This window comes from Dipodomys merriami, unplaced genomic scaffold (assembly GCF_024711535.1).
Source record: "Dipodomys merriami isolate MVZ:Mamm:240054 unplaced genomic scaffold, mDipMer1.0.p SCAF_6, whole genome shotgun sequence".
In the NCBI taxonomy this organism is placed as follows: domain Eukaryota; kingdom Metazoa; phylum Chordata; class Mammalia; order Rodentia; family Heteromyidae; genus Dipodomys; species Dipodomys merriami.
In genome coordinates, this window is record NW_027206179.1 from 33,781,353 (window position 1) to 33,802,621 (window position 21,269).

Genomic DNA, 21,269 nt, shown 5'->3' on the forward strand with positions numbered 1-21,269 from the left:
TATATTACAGACAGCACTATTCCTCCATGTCTCTCTCTCTCTTAAAAAGAGCACTAGGAAAAAGTGTACAAATGTTTGCCTAGAAGATATATTCACTGCTGGTAGAAAATGAAAATTAAAATCAGTATAGACACAATAGAAATCAGTATGGAGTTGACTCATAAAAAATGAGCTGAAACTCTGTATGATCCACATACCCCTTCTGGATGAATGCTGAAAGAATCAAAGTCAGCTTATTATAGAGATATACAGATATTTGCAAACTGTGTTTATCACAGTACCATTCACCATCAAGATATGGAATCAGCCTAGGTGCCCATCAGTGGATGGATAGACAAAGAAAATGTAGTTTCTTTGCACCATGCAGTTTCACTCAGTGACTATGGAGAATGAAATTATATAGTCTGCTGAAAACTGGATAGAACTGAAGATCATCATGCTATGTTCAATAAGCCAATCCCACAAAGACACGTAGAGCATATTTTCTCTCATTTGTGGGAGTCAGGGGGATCATGAACACAGGGGGAAATTACTTAGGAGGGGGAGAAAAAGCAAAAAAGAGGAAGAAAGAGGGAGACAAGAGAAAGAATGGAGGGCTGGGTTACATGATCAAAGCACATTGCATGCAATGGAAATGTCATGCAATCTCATACTAATATGTGCAAAGGTATAAAAAAGAAGATGAGAGACTTTAAATCACTATACATTGCCATAGATAAAGCACTACTTATTTCTCAAATACACTTGGCAGCAGAATTCTTTCCATGGGACATCTGCCAGCGGCAGCATCCTGTAGCACACTTGGAGAACACTGTATCTTTGCCTTTTCTGAATGACATGTTAGAGGGCTTTGCTTGTATTGCAAATTCCCACAGAGTCTTGAAGCCTACTTCAAGCAAGATAAAACAATGAAGAGCAAATTCAATAAAATATATAAAAGTGTTATTGGTCTGTAGAGAGTGCTACTTCCACAGCAGTCATCTGATCCTGTTTCACAAACACTCATTACCTTGCCTTGTAATAGCTATTTGACACAAATGTTAGTCTCTCCACTTATTTTTCAGAAGATAACCAATCCTTTCTTCTTTTTCTCTACAAGGGGCAGAAGAATGAATTAGTTATCTATCTCTCATTCATTCTTCTATCCTTTTATCCTAGTACCCTACCAAGTGTGGATTAACAAATATGTGTTGAGGGAGTTGTTCAACTAGTAACATAAAGTTGCTTTTGCATACTAAAATATGGAATATTTCTATGAATAAAATAGCACTAATGCTTGTCCTTTACCACCTTCAAGAAACTAAATCCTATTAGGACAAAAAAATCTCAACAATGATGTCAACTGTTAGTAGGGTAATTTTGTGCCAGGTATTGTGCATCTACATAATATCCTTGTCGTCTTCATAAGAGTTCTCGGAAGAAACTGTTATTGTCTTTCTAATAATTAGATCAATAATACTCGTATATAGCTCGAAAGATAAATAAGAATACTGAAGCTAGAGCAGCTAGTGTCCTCACATGGGGAAAGCAGGAGAGAACAATGGAAGAGGTGACATTGACTCAAACCCTGACTTGTGCAATTAAAGGCCTTTGTGCAACTACTTAATTACATATAAAATACATACTATGTATAAGTTATAAAATATACTATGTATAATATATAAAATATGTACTAGGTATATGTACTATATATAATATATAATAGTGTACATAAGTTATTGTAAATTGGTATAATATTCATATAATATTAAATATTACATATAGAGAGAATGTATGTCCATAGTCACACAGAGACCATAAGAGGGAGCACAGAGATTTGAATCCAGGCTTGTCTGAGTCCATACTCATAAACGAGCTGCATTATTAGCTGTGCTCTACTAAAATGTGTAAGAGAACTAGAATTGTGTGATTCTTTCCTTCTGAATGGATCTTCAGTGAAGAAAAAAGAAAGAAGAAAGAAGGAAAGAAGGGAGAAAAGAAGGGTCACAGTTTCTCTAAGATTCAATTTTCTTATTATAAAAGGTATTGAATACTTACTTTGTTATTAATACAATTATAAATCATTTTCATCCCTCCTTTTAGAGCTGTACTGTCCGAAAGGAACAGTTTGAACCTGATGCTTTCCAGTCTCTACGCCCCACTAATGCTCAGATCCCCTTGAGACCAGCTTCCAATACTCTCTACATCTGTGCCATCACATTTTTATTTCTTCTGCAATATTCACAATTATTTGTAAAGTAATGTTTATTAGGGATATTTCCTCTTACAAAGTAATTCCTATTGGCTGTACAAATTTAAACATTACAAGAAAAATGTTAAGAAAAAAATTAAAACACCCAACTGTTAGTGGTTCATGCCTATAGTCTTAGCTATGGAGGAGGCTAAGATTGGGAGGATCTCAGTTCCAGGTCAGCGTTGGTCAAAAAGTTAATGAGACAATCTCAACAGAAAAGTCTAGGTATGATGTATGTACCAATCATCTTAGCTGTGGTGGGAAGCATAAACAGGAAGCTTGTGATTCTGTCCAACTTAGGGTAAAGTGAGACCCGATAACCAAGAAACCAGGGCTAGAGCTATGGTTTAAGTGATAGAGTTTCAACCCAGTGAATGAAATACCCTGAGTTCAAATCTTAGTACTTCTGAAAAAAATTATACCCATTATTAAAAAATAAAACTTTTAGCTGGATACTGGTGGCTCATTCCTGTAATCTAAGCTACTCAGGAGGCTGAGATCTAAGAATCACAGCTCAAAAACAGTCCAGGCAGGAAAGTCTATGAGACTCTTATCTCCAATATACCACCAGAAAACTGGAAGTAGCACTCTAGCTTTGACCTGAAGAGCTGAGGGACTGTGCCCAGGCCCAGAGTTCAAGCCCCACCAATGATAAACATACGTATGTACATACATACATACATACATACATACATACATACATACATACATACATACATACATCTGTTGACATTCTTAGCTTAATGCCTTTCACTGCACTTAAGTAATTAGTTTATGTATATACAAATTTCAGATGATTTATAAAGTTAGAATAATTCACTTTAGAAACACTTTAAATTTTTATTCTGAATCAAAGTTTTAATGGCCATGTACCATAATCAATTTGACTTTTCCAGTTTATTTAGAATGCAAATGTTGTGCTAATGATTCTTGTATATGCATCTTTTTCTGACCTTTGACCATGAAATATTGTTCTTAATTTTAAAAATATTAGTATGGTTAGATTCTTAATATCATATGCTCTTGAATTTCCATATGATACCCAATAGTCATATGCCATTAAAATTAAATTAATTAGATTTAAGAAAATTAAGATGCACCCTGACAGTGATCTGGGCTATATTGGAAGCAATTGATAACCACAGACACAAGTCATCAAGAACCTTACAGAAGTCTCTAGTGAATAGGGATGGGTCAAGAGTGACCCAGAAGGAAGAAGATATCAATTGCATTTCTGTTTGATCCAGAAAAGAAGGCACAGATAAGGAACTAGTGGCCTACTCAAAGCAACACAGATTATATAACTAAGCAGACAGAGGCAAGATACAAAAAAAAAAATCAACTTCCAAGTTTAATGCAAAAATTCAGGACTTTTCCTCTTACTGTTGTACTTATTATCTTATTCTTGGGAGAATATCTCCTCAAACAAAGAAAACATTCTCAATTAGTCTGAGAAAGACTTTTTTTTAATGTCTGAAATAGGGGCTGGGAAGGTCGCTCAGTGGTAGAATGCTTGCCTTGCATGATGAGGCCCTGGGTTTGATTACTTAGCACCAAATAAGCAGAAAAAGCCAGAAGTGGCACCGTGGCTCAAGAGGTAGAGTGCTAGCCTTGAGCTGAAGTGCTGAGGGACAGCACCCAAGCCCAGAATTCAGGCCCCACAACCAACCAAAAAAAAATGTCTGAAAGACAGTCAATACACTTTCATCTCGTTGATGTCTTGAGAACACCCACCAGTGGCAGGCTCTTCTGCAGAATACAGGGTACATTAGCTGGCTTTTGGACAGAAGAGCTGAGAGTGAGCGGAAACTCAGAAGAGACAGCAAGAAAATCCTATCTTTCAACTTGGAAAAAATTATATTAAGTGAAGTAAGCCAGGCCCCCAAAAATATAGGTCCCATGTATAAGTTTAAGACAAGCAGAAAAGGTCAAAAGCTATGTACATATGACCATATAAGATGATGTTAAGTGAAATGAACCCCATGATAGGGACACAAATGGTTATTTCTTCCCTGCTATTGTTTTTAACGTATTTATAATGTACTATGTGATTTTTTTTTTGTTTTGGTATGTTCCTCCCTCATGGTATAACCCTTATTTTCACTGTATTTGATTCTGGTGCCCTGCATCTTGTATATACATTTCTCTAATTTGGGGAGGGGAAGGGAAAAAACAAAATGCTTAAATAAGGATACAGGTTGACCCATTGTAACAATGAGATGTACAAGACAGTATGTTGGAAATGAAGTTTACAACTTCGGTGGTTGGTGGGGGAGTAGTTGGAGAGGTGGAGAAGGAAGGGATGGTAGGGGAAAAACAAAGGAAGGGGCAACAATGCTCGACAGGAAATGTACTCATTACCTTACTCATGTAACTGTAACCCCTCTGTACAGTAATGTATTTATAAGGTACCATGTGATTTTTTTGTTGCTTTGTATTTCCCTCCCCCACAGTATAACTCCTGTTTTCACTGTATTTGATGTTGGTGTAATTTGGGGAGGGGAAGGAAAACAAATTGTTTAAATAGGGATACAGGTGGACCCATTGCAACAATGAGATGTACAAGATGCTATGTGCAAAACCGAACTTTATAATTTAGGTGGGGGGTTGGGGGGAGTGTAGTTGAGGTGGGAGGGAAGGGATGGTAGGGGAAAAACAAAGGAGGTAACAATGCTGAATAAGAAATGTACTTATTACCTTTCTGTGTAACTGTAATCCCTTTGTACAGTCTTTTCACAATAAAAAAAACTTACTTTAAAAAATCCTATTGTTCAGTTATAGAGGTAGGGTCAAGCAAGAGAGCCATCAGTGACTATGAAGCTTAAAATGCCAAAAGAAAGAAAGAAAGAAAGAAAGAAAGAAAGAAAGAAAGAAAGAAAGAAAGAAAGAAAGAAAGAAAGAAAGAAAGAAAGAAGCAAAGAGAGGGAAGGAAGGAAAGAAGGAAGGAAGGAAGGAAGGAAGGAAGGAAGGAAGGAAGGAAGGAAGGAAGGAAGAAAGGAAGAAAGGAAGGATTGCTAGATTGTGTACTGCTATTGTGCTGGATCCCAGGTATTGATCCACCTCTAGCCCAACTGAACATGGGCCATTTATAAGGGCCATCTTCACTGCCAGATCCTATATGAATGAGGAAAATGAATATGAAATAGGAGAAAGTTCTGGACTTCATATGCCTTGAATCTTTGCACAAAATCATTTACTTACTCTAAAAGGCCACATCTCCTCTTTCCGAGAATACTTATAAACCTTGGGAAAACCTGTAACACTGGATGGCTGGAGGAGAGCCAAGGACTCTTGAAAGTCAGGATTCCCTTATAGCCTCACAAGAGAACATGAAAAGTAGACTATGACTTTCACTAAATTGACAGCAAGGAACTGGGAGAAGTACAAAGGCCAGAGCTGTAAAAAAGAGAAATCCATCTGAGGATAACTTTCATCAAATCCTCACCTAGCTTACACACACTTATTTCACTTTTTAAACCTTGAGGAGTTTTTTCTTTTCTCTTCTTCTCAAAGTCAGGTTCTGAAAATGAACAATTGGAACACATGGGATAAAGTATTAAGATTATGAAACCAGGAAGTATGTATCTATGAGTTTTATTGAGCACCAATGTGTGAAAGATTTGGATAGTTTAGATAAGGTCTTTTACACCCTGTGTTAAGCAAGGCTGAACATTAAGAAGAAGCCCAACTACAAACATTTGTGCAACTTCTAGTACCATAGAGGCCATTTTTAAGTTAAAGAGTTAAGAGCAAAAACATAAGTCGATATTTGAGTTTGGATTAAAAAATATGACTTTTAATAAAAATATAAGTAACTATCCTATTGGAGTTGCTAAATTACTGGGATATTACCACAGAAGACTATCTGGCTTATTCTAAGAAGAAAATATATCTGTAAAATGAAGAAAGAGAACATCCAAAGACTGAAATGTGAATCTCTGGTCCCAGCTGTTCCTAAAGTAAAATAGTACTCTCAGATTTTCCAGTTAGGTCCATTCATAAAGTCTCTTTGGATCTTTAAATCACTAAATTAATAATGCTACATAAAGCCCTCCTCAAAAAGATATAAATAGGAAGTGGCTCTGCGGCTCAAGTGGTAGAGCGCTCGCCTTGAGCTGAAGAGCGCAGGGACAGCACCCAAGCCCAGAGTTCAAGCCCCACGACTGACAAAAAAAAAGATATAAATAAAGCTATATTCTTCTGTATTTGTCCAAAGTATCTACGAGATCCTAATAGGTGAAATAGAGAATGTACTTAAAGATAGTTGAAAATATTTGTCTCTTCTAGAAGGAGAAATCAGCACAGTACTTAGGAGAAAGTTCCAATTTCACATCACCTGAGTTTAAATCTTGGTTCCACTAATGGCTAGCTGGTGACCTTGCACACATTATGTAACTTCTCTGTGCTTCACGTTCCTCCTGTATAAGATAGGAGATAATAATAGAACTGACTCATAGGGTTGTTATAACAATTTAATGAGTTAATGCCTTAAGACATTAGAACTGCACCTGGCATATTGTAGCACTCAATAAATCTTACAATTATTATGCACTCACAAGGTAGAGTATAATCATATTGCTCCACATCTTTCTCACAGTTTGTGGTCAGTGTTTTGGATTTTAGCCATTCTACTAGGCATGTAGAAATATCTCATTTTTATTTTAATTTGCAATTCGATAATGACATATGATGATGTTGAGTATCTTTTCATATGCTTATTTATTATATTCCCATCTCCTTCAGTGAGATATCTGTAATGTTTTCAACAATTTAAAAACTGATGTTTTGGTATGTTTTATATACACATCTATCCTCGGTACAATTAAGATATAATTTCTTCCAATCTGTGGCTCACCTTTCCATTCTTTTAACAGTGCATTTGGTGGGTGAGGAGGAAGCTAAGAATATGCTAGATGTTGAACTCAGATCTTCACACATGCTGGGCTGACACTCTATAACTTGAACCATGCTTCCAGACCTGTTTTTTTTTCCACTGTTATTTTTAAAATGGATTCTCATTTTTCTGCCTGGGTATGCACCTGAGCTGACCCACCTACATATATTCCCATAGTTGCTAGGATGTGGAAAGTCAAGAATTTCATTCAATACTGGTAGGGATACACAATGAAACAGCCCCCTGAAAAAATAATTTGGCAATTTCCTACAAAGTTTTTTTTTTTTTGTCTGTCATGGGGCTTGAACTCTGGGCTTGGGAGCTGTCCCTGCGCTCTTCAGCTCAAGGCAAGTGCTCTACCACTTGAGCCACAAAGCTTTTTATATATATTTACCACTTGACATAGCGAATACACTCTTAGGTATTTATTAAGAGTTAAAAACACAAAAATGTAGCCAGGTGCTGGTGGGTCACACTTGTAATATTAGCTACTCAGGAGGCTGAGATCAGGATCGCGGTTCAAAGCCAGCCCAGGCAGGAAAGTCTGTGAGACTCTTATCTCCAATAAACCACTAGAAAACCAGAAGTGGTGCTGTGGCTCAAGCAGTAGAGTGCTCACCTTGAGCTGAAGAGTGCAGGGACAGCACCCAAGCCCAGAGTTCAAGCCCCATGACCAACCAAAAAAAAAAAAAAAACACACACACACACACACACAAAAATGTGAGCAAGAATATTTATAGAAGTTTTAATTATAATAATCCAAAATTGGAAACAAGGAAGATATCTCTTAACAGGTGAATGAATAAATGAACTAGACACCGTCAATAAAATGTTATTTTGTGCAAGCAGCATGGGCTGAGGCTGCAGACATATCAGAAGGAACCTCAAGTGCATATTGCTAAGTGAAAAGAAGCCAGTCTGAAAGATTACATATTGTGTGACTCCAAATGTATGGCATTGTAGAAAAAGAATGAATGTGGCAACTGTAAAATGAACCAGTAGTTACCAGGAAGTGTGTGGGGGGGGTGTGGGTGTGGGTGTGGGTGTGTGTGTGTTAGGGAAAAGGATTTTCAGGTCACTAGAACTTTTCTGATACCACAAAAGTAGATGCATGCTTTTTTAAAACCCATAGAAACATCTCCTTGCACAAGTAATATATGCTAAATATCCAAAAAATCATAGAAAAGGAAGAATAAGCTCCAAAGTAAAAAATGAAGAATGAATCAAAATTAGTGTATAAGTTATAACAAATGTATCACATGGAAGAAATATATGGAAAGCTCTGTGCTTTTATTTTTATTTTGGGGGGTTTAAACTCAGGACTTAGTGTTTGCTAGGCAAGTGCTGGACCATGTAAGCCACACCCTTTGCCTATTTTGTTTAAATTATTTTTCAGCTAGGGTCTCAGGTTTTTGCCTGGAGTAAGGAGGTTTGGGATCTAGATTCTTCTCTCTATGTAACTAAGATGACAGGTGTGCATCACTGTGGTCTGTTTTGTTAAAAACGGAGGTCTCCATAACTGTTTTGTTGTTGCTGCTGCTGCTGCTGCTGCTGGTTTGTGTGGGCTGGCCTCAGTCTACATTACTGTCATTGTCCACTTGCTGCAAAATCAGAAATAGAGGCATGTATCACCCCACAAAATATGTCTGTTAATAAAAGCATCCATCTGATTCCTGAGTAGTATGAAAAGTCTGGTTGGATTTATTTGGTGATATTATCCAGTTGAATAGTGAATATTTCACAGGAAGAATATCATGTAAAATACCATGATAATTGAACAAATCAACCCTTTGCTTTGAACACCCCCCCACACACACACAAACATGCACATAATCCATGGCCCAATTAAGCCTTAGTGAAGACAATTAGGAAAGAAAATCACACAAAAGGGGAAGAACAGATGTCCTTTCTGTAACCTGGTAAGGTATAACTCAACTTAAAAAGGCATCATGTTCTATGTTTGCTAGCTAGCTCATGCTTACTATGCAACTGAGTGTATACTCCTCACAACTTATTTATAGTAAATCATGCACAGGTATATAACATACTTTCAATAAAGTCATCTGCAGCTGCCTTTAAGTTTGGACTATCCTATCAGAGTCACACAACTAATGAGAATAAATGGGGTCAGCTCTAAAGAGAGGAAGTCATTCTGGGGATGTAAGGCTGGAAGAACACTATCGATTGATGCGCTATTGGTCAGAGGGCCCTACTCAGAAGTCATCAATGGTTAAATGTCAGCCTTGGGGGCATATTGAGCAGTGGTCCTCCAGGGGCCAGTCCTGCACCTGGTGCTATGTAATGTTTCCACAAGTAACTCCAATGATGACTTTTACATGTGCTTCTTATATTTGAGCAAACGTAATAATTCATAGTCTACCTGAGCTGATGGAAAAATAAGGAGATGGCAAAAACAATAGGTTATACAGAGGGAAAGTGTAAGGATATATATTTTAGAAAATTAAATTCCCCACATATCATGTAATAGCCCTGCTACAAAATCTTCGCCCAGGCCTTTGCTTAGTTTCTTTGGCTGACCTGTCTCTGCATAGACCTTGGTTCACTCTCTTTTTCTCTCAGTAAAACCATGTAAGATATTCCTTGCTGTATTAGACCCCATCGATGGGCTTGAAATTTGTCGCAACTGGAAAAGTAAAAAAAACCAACAACAACAACAACAAAAACACTTCAATAACCCTGACATGTAAACTAGCAAATCTTTAACCCCCACATAACTCTTAGCTGAGAGTAAGAGGGTATGTAGTGGACTCAAGGAAACCAATTAAAATGCACCTCTATTCCAGGAAGCAATATGAGAGTTCTTAAAGAAAGTAAAAGGAGAAATCCTAAAAAGACCCAGACATACTGAGATATAACCAAAAGGGGATGACACTAGCACTCCTACCTACATGGCAGCATTATTCACAACATCATTAGCACAGGCAAGGCACAGAAACAGTCATAATTCTCAGCAATAGAAGAGTAGATAAAGAAAATGTCCCTCTCTCTCTCTCTCTCTCTCACACTCACACACACATATATATAATTAAATAATATTCGGCCTTCAAAAAAGAAGGCAATCCTTCCATTTCCCACATTATGGATGGACACTCAGGATGAGGACATAATACTAAACCATCTAAGCCAAAAGAAATTAATATATTACATCTCATTTACATTAATAATGTTGAAATATACACAGATGGAGAACAAGTAGTCAACATGACATGGAGATGGCTTGAAGTATATAAAATAGCAGATATGTAGTTAGTAAAATTGCATTGTTAAATAAATTGATTTTACCTGTTCTTGTCATCCCAAACCTAACAGTATGAGATTCTAGCTATGTTTGTCTATTTTACTGTAGTAATTGTTTTACTCTGTAGGTGCCAAAATCGCATACTGAATTTCAAATACACATGAGAAAATTTATCCAAATTTGAGAAGAGGCCATCCACTTGGATAAAGAACATTCATAATGATTAGAATTAGTTTTGATTACAAAAAGTAAAATGTTAAGCTGAGCGCCAGTGGCTCAAGTTTGTCATCCTAATTACTCATGGGGCTGACATCTGGAGATGGCTTCTCAGATCAGCCTGGGCATAAAAGTGTAAGAGACTTCATCACTAAAATAACCAGAAGGGCAGATCTGGAGGTGTAGATCGAATGGTAGAGTATCAGTAGAGCAAGCAAGCCTATTATTTAAAACTATAAATTACTGATACATTTTTGCTTTTGAAATTTATTTTGATGATGCTGTGGATTGATATAAGGGCCTCACACTTAATAAACAAGTGTTCTACCACTTGTGCCACAACACCAGTTGTTTTGCTTTTAGTTTGTTTTGATATTAGTATCTCATACATTTTTGAGGTGGCTTTTGAAAATGATCTTCCTACCTCTACCTCCTGAGAAGCTGAAATTATAGGTATGTGCTACAACTTTTATTGTAATTGATTTACTAAAGACATAATGGTAAGTGTCATAAGAACTCAAAGCAAAAAGTAATCATTCTGAATTAGAATGGGCAAAGAAGTTTCCACTATAGAGCCTTCCTTAGGAAGGGAGAATGTATTTGGATAAAACAAGACAGAAAATTTCTGAGAAAACACTAATAAAATTTCTGCTCTAAAGCCAGATTTCTCAAATTTAGTTCTACTGTCGTTTGGGGCTAGATAGTTGGGGAGAGGGGGCTGTTCTGCACATTCTAGGATAATTAGCCCCACTGGTCTCCACTTGCTCCCTTGTGACTGTGACAACCTATAAGTCTCTGAACATTTCAACTGTCTGAGAGTGTTAGAAGTGTGGGCAGGGGAAGACAGAGAGGAATAGGGGCCATCACCTCCCATGAGAAAGACTCCACTAAATGAAAAACCTTAGAAAGAGAGAGAAAAGAGGAAGGAAGGAGGAAGGAAGGAAGGAAGGAAGGAAGGAAGGAAGGAAGGAAGGAAGGAAGGAAGGAAGGAAGGAAGGAAGGAAGGAAGGAAGGGAGGAAAGAAGGGAGGGAGGAAGGGAGGGAGGGAGGGAGGGAGGAAGAGAGGGAGGGAGGGAGGGAGGGAGGAAGGAAGGAAGGAAGGAAGGAAGGAAGGAAGGAAGGAAGGAAGGAAGGAAGGGAAAGAAAGAGGGAGGGAGGGAGGGAAGGAGGGAAGGGAAGGGAAGGGAAGGGAAGGGGAGGGAAGGGGAGGGAAGGGAAGGGAAGGGAAAGTCCCTGCACTCAGGAAGCTGAGGCAAGAGGATCATGAATCATGAATCAAAGCCAGCCTAAGCTACATAACAAGACCTTGTCTCAAATAAATGAATAAACAAACAAACCTCGGTGGAGGGGGGAAGGGGGGGAAGGAGAAGGATTGGGACTGGGGGGGAGGGGGGAGGCTGGGAAGGGATGTGAAGGGTAAACCATAGGAGGAGGGTGCAATGCTTTGTAAGAAATGTACACATTATCCTGCCCATGTAATTGTAACCCCTCTGTACAGTATGTTCACAAATAAAATTAAATTAAATTAAAAAAAACAAACAAACAAACCATGAGAAACAGAAAGGGAAAAAAAAGAAAAAAAAGAAAGGAGAAAAGAAAGTGAAAAAATAGTCCATAGAATGAAATATTTGTAAATCATATTTGTAATAAAGGACTAATACTCAGAATACATTTTTAAATGTTCACAAGTCATCAGTAATAAAAATGAAATAAAGCGGTTGCCAGTGACTCACACCTGTAATCCTAGCTACTCAGGAGGTTGAGATCTAAGGAACGCATTTTGAGAGCAGCCTGGGCAGAAAAGTCTCCACGAGACTCTTATCTCCAATTAACTACTCAAAAGCCAGAAGTGGTTCTGTGGCTTGAAGTTGTAGAGTGTTAGCAGGAGTGATAGAGCTCAGGAACAGCATCCAAACCCTGAGTTCAAGAACCATGACCGACAGAAAACAAAAAGTCAATTAGAAATGATCAAGAGTTTTGAAGAAACATTTATCCATAGAATTTGCTAGTAGATGAGCATTACTAGTAATAAGGAAAATGCAAGCTACAACCCTAATGAGAATCTTCACACACAAAAAACCTGTAAACAAAATAATGACAAGTGTTGACAAGAATGCACAATGCCACAATACTGTGAAATTTGCGAAATTTGTGTAATCACTTAATCACAATAAAAAATTGCTATTAAAAAAGAATGCAGAGAAATTGGACCCCTCATACTTCTGGAGCAAAGTAAGAAAGTATGGTTAATTTGCAAAACCTTCTTAAAGATGTGAAACAAAAATGTATCCTATCACTCAGTCAACAATTCTACTCCTAGGAATCAACACCAAATAAAAACTCAAATATAGATATTCACAGCAGTTCTATTCCTAACAACCAAAATATGGTAATATCCAAATGCCTATTAATTGGCAAACAGATGAACATGTAATAATCATATAATGGAATAATGTTGGTAGTTAAAAAAATAGCTGCAACATAGATAGACTGCAAAACTTTAATTCTAAAAACAAAACACAGACACAAACAGCACATATCCCATAATCCCATGCATGTACTAAACAGCACATATCCCATAATCCCATGCACACTAAAATCCATGAAATTGTATAATTAAATGGATGAAATGATATATGAATCAGATCTAAGTAAAAATTTTTATTTATTATTATCATCTTTAAGTAGTTATAGAAAGGAGGTGCCATTTAACAAAATAGTTTGTGAACACAATATATCTTGATCATTTTTTTAAAATTTCCCTTAAAATAAATGAAACAGCAAGCCATAAATTAGGAGAAAAGAGTCAATGTACACCCAACAGGACTTAACTCCTGTGACATGCCTGACTGCAATCCCAAAAGAGTGATTGAAATAGGAATCTTTGCCTTAAAAAAAGAAGAAATGTGATATTTCAAAAAATATTTTGGTGTGCATCATTAACATGACATAATAGAGCTAAAGTAGAAATTATAATTATAAATTGCAGCTAGAGAGCTAGAAGACTTGTATAAAAGTCCTTTATTACATGAGTATACTTAGAAAACAAGCTACCCTCCACATCAGTTGCTTTCTAATTGTGGCACCTCCAAAGGCAGCAACAAGAGAAAGAGAGACTGAAGTTCAAATAACAAGACATGGTGCCAAAAGATGAAGGAGAAAGGAAGCACATCATTTCAAAGTGGTTAGAGGAGAAGGTCTCCAAGCAGAAGTGATACCATGGTAATTTCTTTGCAAATTCAGAACATAAAAGATAAGAGCCACATGGTAGGCTGCTGTGGATAGACAATAGCAGCATGAAAGGAGGTTCATCGCCCTGCACAACAGCCTCCTGTGTTCTGATTGTTGGGGAGACATCCAAGGGCTTTCTTCATAAAGCTTTCATTCCAGTTTTGTACATTCTCAAGAGCTGGCATCTTGCCCTTTTTGTGCTCACACACCAAATATTTGCTCTACTTCAGGGTGCAATGTGTCCCAGTCTGCACCTGCTGAAGTCCTACCCAACCATCAAAGCCTAGTTTACAGGACCATTTTCTTTCCTGCATCATTTCTTTGCATCCTCTTACTGGAGGTGAGTTGCACTTTGTATGTTTGTTCTGGCATGTAGCCATCTTTACGTGACAGCTCTCTGTGCGACTCTCTTATTTTCTTAAACTCTTCTAGGTGTACAGCTCCAATTACTCTTCATATTTCTAACTAGTATGTGTGTAGAAAAGGCTAAGTTTTCTATATGTTCTGAAAGAAAGTTTTCCTTCCAAGGTAAGACATAAAGATTCTACATTGAAACAAGTAGTCACACTTACCCTATCTAGATCTCAGATCAGGTAGTTTCTAATAACTATGCCCAAAGGAATTAACTCAAATTACCAAATTAAAAGTCATAAGAGATAAATTGTTTCTATATACTTAGTGCAATTATCCAACAGGCAATAGTGCTTAAATATAAAGGTAGTCTTTTAATGAGAGATAGGTCTTGATACCAAGGACTATAAGTAACCCTTATTTGCAATAAGTAGTATATGTCTGAGACAAGCAGAAACAGTCAGATAAGTTGATGTTAGGCGAAATGAACCCCAAGATAAGGACTCAAATGGTTTTTCTTTCTTATTATTGTTTCTAACATATTTATAAGATAATTTCTTTGTTGCTTTGTATGTCCCTCCCCTAAAGTATAACCACTGTTTTCACTGTATTTGGTGTTGGTATAATTTGTGGAGGGGAAGGGAAAAAGCAAATTGTTTAAATAGGGATACAGGTGGGCCCATTGCAACAACGAGATGTACAAGATGTTATGTCGAAAAACAATGAGAAGGGATGGAAAGGGAGGAGGCAACAATGCTTGGTAAGAAATGTACTCATTATCTTGCCCATGTAATTGTAACCCCTCTGTATGGTATTTTCAAAGTTATAAAAAATAAAAGACAAAGAAATAACTGCAAACATTACACTAAAAAAAGAAAGAAAGAAAAACCACCAAAAAAACTCTTGTTTCCATATCGTGGATATCATTTCGATTAGCATCATTTTATGTGGTCATATGTACAATGTTCATTATTTTTCTCTTCTGGTTTACTCCCCATGGTCACTGTTTCTGATTTTGGTACCCTTTGTCTTGTATACAAGTTTATCTGATTTGGGAAGGGGAAGGGGTATCACAGGAACAGTGGGACAAAGGGTGAGCCAATGCAATAGCAATACTCACTAGATACTATGTTGGAAATGGACTTCACAACTTGGCGGGGAGGGGAGTCAGTGGGAGGAGGGAAAATGGGAGAACAAAACAGGAGGGAGTAACACTGTTCAAAAAGAAATGTACTCATTACCTTACTTACATAACTGTAACTCCTCTGTATAATACCTTTACAATAAAGTAAAGACTATCCATACTTTAAGTTAAAAAGTTATTAAAAAATAAAAAGGCCAAGTGCTATAATCATGCCAGCAATCCTAGCTACTCAGGAGGCTGAGTAAAGTCTGTGACTCTTTATCTCCAGTTAACCATCAAAAAGCCAAAAGCAGAACTGTGGCTCAAGTGATAAAGTCTATCCTTGGGCATAAAAGCTCAGAGACAGCGTCTGAGTTTAAGACCCATGTTATAAAAAAAAAAAAGGATTTAAATTCTGACACTGTTGACATTTGTTACTATGAAAAAATGGAAGTAAATGAATCTGTATGCTTTGGAAAGGATAAGAAACAAGAGAAAATGAGACCATATTCATATTACCCGCATGTTGTAATCAAAAGAGACAAAAGACAATAATAAATAGAAAACAAACTATAATAAAAATAACCTGGAAAAACATTTGTTAAGTGAATTAAGTCAGTCCCAGACAGACAGAGGCTGCATGTTTTACCTCATATGTAGAAGCTAGAATTAGTTTATAAACATATAAGCAAATATATTTGTACTATGTGTAGACACATGTATTAACTGAAACACAGTAGATTCAGGGGAGAATTCAAGTATAATTCCTTTGAAAGGCAAAGTCAAAGTTAAACAATGGGGAAGAGGGGAGAGGGGTAAAGAAATGAAGAAGAAAAGATGGGGAGAGGGCAGTCAAAATTCAATATTAAATTTAAATATGATATTAAATTTAAATACAAAATTTTAAAAGTGAGGGAAGGGAGTAAAGAGGGATGGGTGAGGATGTTGAAAGCGGTGGCACTGATCAAGATGCAGTGTCTCCATAAACTGCACTGTTAAAGAGCACCTCCTTTGTAAACTACTTCAAGAAAATTGTTATGAGAAAATAAGTACAAAAAATAATGAAATGGGATCTCATTGTGTTATCCAGGCTGATCTCAGCTTCCTGAACTCAAGTGATCTTTCTGCCTCCGTTTCCAGAGTACTGATAATATGGGTGCTACCACACCAGCAATAAAAAGATTCTTCAGGGATAAATATTTATTGATTCAATCACTCAATCAAACAACTGACCAAAAGACATATAGTGTACTGTAAGCCCCAGTAACTGGTAGTAGATGTTGGGGGAATTTCAAGCAACTTTTCATAAGGAGTTACAGATGTATCCAAATGTGTATGAAAAATTTTAGAGGTGGGGAGAGTCCGATTTTAGATTTGAGTGGACACAGTAGAACCCCAAGTGAATCTGGGGTCCACTCTATCCTTGCAGTATAGTGGTCACTATCCTAGAAAAGGCCTCACAAAAGAGGCACCCCTAGATCTGGACCTGATGACTCTATTTTTTTATTTAATTTTATTTTATGCTGTACAGAGGGGTTATAGTTACATGAGTAAGGTAATGAGTACATTTCTTGTCCAGCATTGTTACCCCTCCTTTGTTTTTCTCCTACTATCCCTTCCCTCCCCACCCCTTTCACTCCCCTCCCAAGATGTAAAGTTCATTTCCAACATAGTGTCTTATGAGTATCATTGTTGCAATGGGTCATCCTGTGTCCTTGTTTCAGCATTTTATTGCTCTTCCCCTCCCCAAAGTAGATAAATGTATATACAAGATGCAGGGTACCAAAGGGGATCCATCATTGGGTTGTAGGATTGGAGGATGCAGCAGCAGGGAGTAAAAAGGTGGGGGAACCAGAGGAATATCACAAAACCGTGTGTCCTGCAGATGGCAAGTACATCAGAATGTCTGGAATCCAGGGTATAAGGTAAGAGGCTTGCTAAAATGAAAACTCTGAACTTCAGGCAATGTGGATTCTGAAGAGCTTTAGGATGAATGTTTGCATTTCAGAAGAACCCTTTCTCAGAGGGAAAGAGGAAGATGAATTAGAAGGAAGCAAGACAAGAGAAAGACTAGAGAAAGGGATGTAATTAGGAGGTTTTTGTCAGTCTAGACTTGACAGAGGCATGATGTGCAGTAGTGAGACAGAACAGAGATATATTTAGGAAGCTGATTCAACAAGGCATGGTGATTAATGGCAAGTGGCGAGGAAGAGACAAGGAGTCAGGTTTAGGGCTAAGGCAACTGGGGCATGTCATTTCATGTGATAGGAAAAATGGAAGGAGTGGCAAATGGGAAGATGATGAATTCTATTTCAGACCTCTTAGGTTTTAAGAAAATGTGAGACATCCAAGTGGCAATTTCCAATAGGCAGTTGGATTAATGTGTCTGGAGATGAAAAAGAGGTAAGGCTGGAATTAGACATTAACGAGTCAGCTTTACATATTGGCTCATTTGGGCCATTAGAGTAGGTGACATTTCCAAGTTCAATGTGTAGAGTTTGAAGAGAACTGAAACTTGGAAGAAATCTCAGGAAACTCCAGACTTTAAACAACATCCAACAAAACTGAAGAGAGAACTTCAAATGAGATGCTTCTCCAAATTTAGCCCATGTTGGCTCATGTCAATATTTTTTCTCACCTAATCTAAGTCTAGTAGAACCATTCATGACCTTTGGCAGTACTCAAGTATCATTGAAAAATCCTTCGACCATTTTTTTCTAAAGCATCATTACCACTGGAGTAAAGTATCAAGAATGTCACAAACTTCCAAAACAGCAGCCAGGCAGAGATTTAGGCTTATATGTGAGACTTGAATGGAAGTAAAATAAAAAGAATCCAAGGCTGATATAAAACATAGGATTTGTTTCACTACTCTCTCTACTTTTGTTGGCTAGAATTTTTCTAAAGAAACAAAAACAGAACATTTGAGATCAAGAACACAAGAGATGAAAACCATTTGGTCAACTAAATATGACCAACTAGACTGAGAGACAGGATACTTGAGGAGATAAAGTATAAAGTTGTTAAAATGTCAGCTCTAAAGAGAAACTCTTGAATGTGAAACATAACTCTATCATTTGATTATGTTGGACTGTTTCCTTAACTTCTCTCTATAAATTACATTTTAAATTACATGATTTTAATCCATACTACATCCTGATATAGTAGATGTAATCATTCCTATTTCACAGATGAGAAAATGTGATTCGAAAAAATTTCTTCAAGTTCATGTAATTGGTAAAGTCAAGAAATGGTTCATTTTCATAAAAGTATAGTCAAGTTGCATTCTACTTAGTTTCATTGACAATTAGAAGAAAAAAGTCTTCTAGTAACAACCCACACAAATGTATTTTGGGGAAAAAAGAGAAGGTTTTTTTCCTTCTTTTGGCTTCTTTTTTCCAGATAGTAGCAGGATGCTCACAGAAAACAAGTAAATATTCAAAAGTTCTTTTCTATTTCTCACTCACTGAGACAACACTGCCTAAAAACAGAACCCCATACCAAGGTTTATCTTCACAGTTCCCCACAATGTCAGCTCTTATTTTAGCATGGCAGTTCTGAGGCTTCTATGTTTCTTTTGTTTCTATGTCTCTTCTCGTTTTCAAGGGTCCATTTTTGTCTTCTCACTATGGCAGAGACAGTATTACCTCTCAGAGAAACTGAATCTGTTAACACCAAACGTGCAGGTGTGAGGTAGCCACACTACAAACAGAACATACCCAAGGCTCTCTGGAAATCCCAAGGACCAGGGACCCACCTAGAGCCAAACATCTGTCTGCATGGATCTTAAATTGAGGTATTAAAACACTAAGTGGTCAGGTGTACAGCATCTGTAGACAAGCAAACATTTGCTCTACTCTACCTTGTTGCCCAAGGTTAGATTATATTTTTATTTTATAAAGTTAATCATTTAATTAATAATCTGTGAACCATAGTAGCCAAGACATATTTCTTATACTACATCGTCAGCTCTTAATTATTCACAGCATAAAAAATGTATGTCTAATGGTCTTTCAGAGCCAAAACAATAGTGAAAGTTTTTCAAACTATAACAGGTCATTTCTAGCTGCCTGGTAGGAAATTGTTTGCTGGGGACTATTTATTACAAAGGACACAAATTTGGCCCTTGAAAAATGCAGATTAAAAAACAGATGGATTTTTATCTATTCATTCAAAGTGGGGGGGAGGGGCCAAGTAATTTGTTTTTTGTGTATCTCTAATGGAAGACAATAAACTGATTGAGAGAGTATTTTGTTTTTTAAGAAAAGAAAGCAGGCTAAATCAGCGACCATCCTTTTACATGCCAGCTGACCTCAGATGGAAATTTAGAGCTAGATTTAAAGGGCTTTGTTTACAGACAATTTAAAACCACATAAATTTAAATTGTCAAAGAAGAAATGGTTTCCAAAGCTTCTGACAGCCACATACCCCCCTCCTCAGCTCTATACAGGAAAGGCCCAGAGGCAAATACAAAGCCACCAACCCAAATGCCTGTGGAGTTTGCCAGGAAGCCAGCTCCTGCTGCTTCTGCTGTGTGTGACTGCTGTTGCAAAACCAAATCTTACACAGCTTCAAACGTAGGTTCTTTGAGTGCTGATCAAACAGCAAGAAGGGGACAGACTACCAGGAAAGGAGTGGCTGCACAAAATTAGACCCCAAAGTACAGAATTATTGCAGTTAGGGTTTTAGACAGTCACTGTGATCGAACCTTTTGTGTGCTTTCCAATATTTGTATGTGGAAATGGAACTTGGAAAATTGAGGGTGGGCTTGGGAGAGATGGGTGAGAATGATGAAAGGGGTGACATTGATCAAGAAGCCTGGGACTCATGTTGAGTTGCTGTTTTACAACTACTGGAAGATAATTTTAAAAGAACTATATACATATGTGTGTCTATACATACATACATATATATATATATATATATATATATATGAAAGCAAATACAAACGATCATGTTTGTTTTCTTATCTGTGTGTTTCACTTGGTTCCATCAGACATCAGACAAATGGACATGGCATCAGGAAGAGCTCCATAGGCAAAAACAAAAAAAACCCCACAAAACCACCCTTGTGTTTGCCATAATATTTGGTACTGATGTTGATGAATAAGTAATGATGTGTAGGTGTTGATAACATTTATACATGTTCCTGATTGGTTCTGACACAGGTGCTCCATAGAGGATGAGGTTTACAAGCTGAAAATGGTCAGGAGAAAGCCATGGTTTCAGGCTGTCCCTCACAGATGCGGGATTTTGCACCTGTGTTTGAAGTTGCTTTCATTTACTTTCTCTGCAGAAAAGCCAGACATGATGTTCAAACTGGGAGCACCTGTGTTTGGGGCCAAGTTTGGACAATTTTGTGGCCTGGATGTGATCTCTTATGTTTGTTATTTAAACTTAACAAGAAAACTTTCCTTTTCCCCCATGGAGTATTGAAAATTGGGGTTAAATCGCGGAGTCATAAAGACACATATTTATCTTACTATAAAACTAAACATATGCAAAATGTTATATGGCTGTGTACACTATTCAAGCACTGAGGTGATAAAAGACAAACGATGATAAAAATTGGATGGAGGCTAACACTTTGCTTATAGATGGAAATCTGTTTAAATGACAAGTTTCCTGTGAGTGCTGCAACATTTAGACACTGGAATCATCTCTAATTTGATGCAGTCTTCTCATAGTCTAAGTTAAAGACAAACATTGAACATCATCTATAGCTAAATTAAAATCTGCAAAAAAATTTTCTCTAATAAACTGTCAACAATATTGATAGATTCTTCACTCACTACTTAATTGGGTTAAGAACATTAAGAATTCTCCAGTTAAAAATAATAAGTCTTTTGCAACCGTAACTAATCTTTCATTCCCTAAGGTTTGGCCAGTGACAACTGGAGGCAAATCAAGAAGAATTTATCACTTGGAATCATGACCACAAGTCTCATTAAAAAAATTTCAA